This window comes from Conger conger, chromosome 4 (assembly GCF_963514075.1).
Source record: "Conger conger chromosome 4, fConCon1.1, whole genome shotgun sequence".
Lineage (NCBI taxonomy): Eukaryota > Metazoa > Chordata > Actinopteri > Anguilliformes > Congridae > Conger > Conger conger.
Window position 1 is genome coordinate 75,220,155 of NC_083763.1, and position 5,483 is coordinate 75,225,637.

Sequence of the window (5,483 nt, forward strand, 5' to 3'; positions counted from 1 at the left end):
TTATTAAAACGTGATTACTACATGCATTTGTTTTACAGAATTATGACTATGATGGCTTCCTCTTTCTTTTACTTCAGAATGATTTGCTACTTTTTTTTGAGGAGAGACATGTGTGTATATTTTCAACAAAAAGGTTATTGTAATGAATATTTTGTAATTGAACAAACTTAATTGCATGTTCATGTTAATTCGACATGTCGACACTTTAGCATTGCAATGCATGCTGATGTGTAGATATGGGTCAGGAGCTTCAGTTAATGTTCACATCAACCATCAGCATGGGGAAAAAAATTTGATCATGGAATGACAGGGTGGCTTGAGTAAACAGAAACAGCTGATCTTTGGGATTTTCACACACATAAGTCTCTAGTTTAGTGCAAAAAAACAAATAAAAAAATCCAGTGAGCAGCAGTTCTGCATATGGAAACACCTCTCTAATGAGAGTCGTCAGAGGAGAATGGCCAGACTGCTCAAAGTTAACAGGAAAGCGCCAGTAACCAAAATAACCACACATTACCACAGTGGTATGCAGAAGAGCATCTCTGAACATAAGTGGATAGGGTACAGCAGTAGAAGTGTAATAAATACCAAATAAAGTTGTTCATGAGTGCTGTATTACCACCTATTTGGGTCTTTGATGCCAAGGATAATTTAATCTTGATACTTCATACAATATCAGTATTGTTTATCACGACAAACATGAATAAAAATATCCACAGGCTTTCTTTTATTTTTTACACAAAGAACAGGATGAAGAGCCTGCCGACTGTAGCACTCCTGCTTCTCTCCCTGGCACTGACTGCCCAAGGAGGAAGTAAACCTTCAAAACCGGTACCTTGTATATTTATCTGTCTATATAGTCCATCTCCTCTCAAAAAGAGTATACCTTTATGAAATGCTGTACCTCTAACCGAGAGATTTACCCCAAATGATTTACCCCAAATGTTACTCCTACACTGAAACCTATGAGCCAGTGGACACAAAATAATTGTTTAATTATTTATTGGTTGCATTTTTAATGTGGTTAATGTATGTTGTGTTTATTTTTTGTCTGTAGGGCGGTACACCAAAATATGAGGTTAATTTTGACTATATAGATAAAGATGTTAAGACTATAAAGATGTTTTGTACTGTATATCTATTTAAATACAGATGTTTTCTGGGGAGAGAAAAAAGGTTATGTGTCATCAGTATAGCAATAGCAGGATGCACAGCAGCCAAGAGCTGAGACACAAATGCCCAAAGTAGTCAGGGAGGACAGCTGGCGGTAAACTGTGTCAAAAGTTGCAGATAATTTGGAGTACACAAAAGGCTAGGACTGCAGTTCTTTTAACACTTTAAAAGCCCCTTCTTTGTTTTCTGTATTTCACAGACAGAAGCCGATGTGACCAAAGGTGTAAGTCCAGGCAATGCCACAGTCTGCTTCCTATTATGGTGGAAAAAACTAAACCGTTCATTTGCTGGATTATTATTATTATTATTTAATGTATTTTTGGCAGTGTACCTAAGTAATCATTTTCATCCCACTCTGATTTATAGTTTCAATTTGGAGACATCATTGAATTTCCTCACACTTTCTACAAGCACTACGGTATATTTGTGGGAGATGAGGAATTTAAAGACAAATCACACGAACAAACTATTTTCCATTTCTCCGGTATTTTGGTTTTCCTTGTTTGTCTATGTTTTGTTCTCAATAATTTTTAGCTTTAACCAATGCACTGGCATGCTGAACAGTTACCAAATCGGTCAATGAATGTCCTCTGTTTGACTTTCTGATGTTTGAGTGAGTATATCAAAGTGAAATGCAAAAACGAAGAGTATAAGTTGTCAAAAAAGAAGGCTCCATTGAGGGCAATCAACCAAATTTTTTTAGTTTGCAGTTTATTAGAAAGTATTGGAACTGCAATTGTAACCAGGTATTAATTCAGATGAGACTAATATTGAGTCTGCCATTAAATGGAGTTTATATTATATTTAAGCAATAACTCATGACGTATTTCACTAAATACCTCATCACAAAGTAAAAGATTACAATGTACTACAGAGTTATTAATTTAATAAAACAGTTACCAAACATTATAATATAGACTCAGTAAGCACTTTATTAGGTATTTACTAAACTTAGTAGTTTGACGTGTTGTCTATTCAGAGATGCTCTTCTGCATACATGCACTGTTGTAATGCATGGTTATTTGCGTTACTGTCACCTTCTTGTCAGCTTTGACAAGTCTGCCCCTTCTCCTCTGACCTCTCTCATTAACAATGTGTTTCTGCCAGCAGAACTGTACAGGTGTTCCTAATAAAGTGCTCAGTGAGTGTATATGTTACAATATATGTTATATGTTAGACACAATCCAATTAAAAGCTTTTTTAATTAACAATGATATGATACAAGGATACTTTACAATGAATGATAAAACGGGTTGGACACGTCTCTGACGCAATCTGACCGATTTAAATTGCAAATCTCTGCTTGCTTGCATTGGAAAACATGTGCACACATCTAAGATCAGAATGACAGCTTTCATTTGAGTGCACAGTGCAGGAATTGATACTTGGAGGTTGTGAAGAACATGTCCTTTTTTTCTTCCGGGGTCTCAAGGAAATGACTCAGCGATAGTTGCATCCTCTGGAACACCCACGGCGAAATGTGAATTCGGTACAGTACTGGGTACAGCTGGAAAAAAAGGCTTTAGAAAGAACAACCTTCATGATGGACTAGAGGGTTACACTAAACAAGGAAATGCCTGCATGAAAGAAACAATAAATTATATGGTAAAGGAGGGGTGTGGACAATACGATTTGTGGAAAAATAACTGTGAACATGTGGCCACATACATCCGATATGGTAAAGATGAGTCAAAGCAGGTATGTGAAACTTTTTAAAACTTTGTTGATTCACCTGTCCTGTTTCAGTCCCTTGTAGTAACTTGTCGCTTAACCCTGGACTTTTGAGGGTGTATTTATATTGTACATTGTGTATTATATTGTATTGTATTGTGCTGTGTTTCCATTTGTATTTATTGGCATTGTAGTTGCCACTTCATGTCCATGGCTGTACAACTAATTCTGCACGATTTGTATCATATCCATCCTGTTCTGTGGCTTGTTCTAATGACCGGGACACTTTTTTGTACGTTGCTTCCGATAAAAGCGTCCCTTAAATAAAATGTAATATAATGTAATGAAATGGACATCTCCCAATTCTGCCAATTACATTGAAAAGAGATGTTTTATTTTAAATACCCACACCTGCTCAACCTAATTCTTTTTTGCAATCTCTTCCCACCTGCAGGTTGACAAATTGTTTTCAAAACTTTCTGAAAACCTTCCCTGTTTAAAAATTAAACCCAAGTTAAATAAACTCAAAGATTTGGCAGAACGGATAAAACGCTTCCTTCGTCTGGGATGAGGACCCTGTTCAAGCAAAGAGTCACAGTCACAGACACTGCAAGTTTGCATTTGCTGTCAAACTGTGCTGTCATAACTCTGTCCCAACACTAATAAAGTCACTTTACAGCATCCTAACCCTTGTGTCTCTACACTGGTATGACCCCTATACTTATTTATTTTAACTTTCCCGAATGTTTTCTACATAATTGAATCTATGCAGATATTGCAGATACAAATAATTGAATACTGCTATTGACCCATCACTGATTGAGGCTTTTATATTGATAAAAGAGATTAACAAAGCGAACCACAGGTGATTATTATTATTTTCTTTTTTTTTAATTCTTGCCTTGAGGTAAAATCTCACATGCGCACATACTTTCTCTCTCTCTGTCTCTCACTGTCATGCACACATGCACACACACAAACTCACACACACACTCACACACACAGTCAAACACACACAGTAGGGCAGAATGCATGCTTGGCAGTGCTGAGGAGACTCATTACATTACATAACATTAATGGTATTTGGCAGACACTCTTATCCAGAGCGACGTACAGTTGATTGGAATAAGCAGGAGACAGTCCTCCCCTGGGCTCCCCAAGGGCTCAACGGCTGTGCAGATCTTATTGTGGCTACACCACGGATCAAACCACTCACATCAACACTCACAGCCCCCCCATCAACACTCACAACCCCCCACCACCCCCATCAACACTCACAACCACCCCCATCAACAATTACAGCCCCCCATCAACACTCACAACCCCCACATCAACACTCACAACCCCCCCCAATCAATACTCACAACCCCCCACCACCCCCATCAACACTCACAACCGCCCCCATCAACAATTACAGCCCCCCATCAACACTCACAACCCCCCACCATCCCCATCAACACTCACAACCGCCCCCATCAACAATTACAGCTCCCCATCAACACTCACAACCCCCACATCAACACTCACAACCCCCCCCAATCAACACTCACAACCCCCCACCACCCCCATCAACACGCACAACCGCCCCCATCAACAATTACAGCCCCCCATCAACACTCACAACCCCCACATCAACACTCACAACCCCCCACCAGTCTCATCAACACTCACAACCCCCCACCACCCCCATCAACAATTACAGCCCCCCATCAACACTCACAACCCTCCATCAACACTCACAACCCCCCACCACCCCCATCAACACTCACAACCGCCCCCATCAACAATTACAGCCCCCCATCAACACTCACAACCCCCCCCATCAACATTCACAACCCCCACATCAACGGTTGTGGTAAACTGTGTCAAAAGTTGCTGATAATTTGGAGTACATAAAAGGCTAGGACTGCAATTCAGAAAAGAAGGTTTCATTGAGGGCAATCAACCAAAAAATTTTGTCTTTATTGGAGAGTATTGGAATGGCTATTGGGACCAGGTATTACCTCAGATGAGACTAACATTGAGTCTGCCATTAAATGGAGTTCATACTATATTTAAGCAATAACTCCTGACGTATTTCACTAAATAACTCATCACAAAGTAAAATATTACAATGTACTACAGCCTTATTACAGAGTTATTAATTTAATAAAACAGTAACCAAACATGATAATATACACTTTATACATACATACATATACAATGAACACAAATTAATTCCTCGATCACAAATCTTATCCAGGATCTTACACAGATTACATTTTATAACAGATCAATGTACAGAGCAGGATATTTCAGTGAGGTATAGTGAGCATTGGGACAGAGGAACAATTTTAAAGGACTGTAATTCCTACATGATTCACTCCATGTGGATGTAAATGTGCACACATCTAAGTTCAGAATGTCAGCTTTAATTTGAGGGCTCAGTTTAAGAATTGACACTTGGATGTTGTAAAGAACACGTCCTTTTTTTCTTTTCTTTTTTTCAAGAGGACCAAGCAAACGGAGATGAAAATGGAATGAGATGTCAGTTCGGTACAGTACTGGATACAGCTGAAGGAGATGACTTTATAAAGAACAACCTTCATGATGGACAAGATGGTTACACTAAACAAGAAGACGCCTGCATGAAAAATGTA

The 5,483-nt window shown here is 38.8% G+C and overlaps 1 long non-coding RNA gene across 1 annotated transcript; it reads left to right on the plus strand.

Annotated features, from left to right (window-relative positions):
- The first annotated feature begins 742 nt into the window (after positions 1 to 742).
- Positions 743 to 3,450, plus strand: LOC133125914 (uncharacterized). Its single transcript, XR_009708485.1, has 5 exons — positions 743 to 831; positions 1,373 to 1,396; positions 1,540 to 1,657; positions 2,606 to 2,871; positions 3,299 to 3,450. It is a non-coding gene; the product is annotated as an uncharacterized LOC133125914 (long non-coding RNA).
- The last annotated feature ends 2,033 nt before the right edge of the window (positions 3,451 to 5,483 follow it).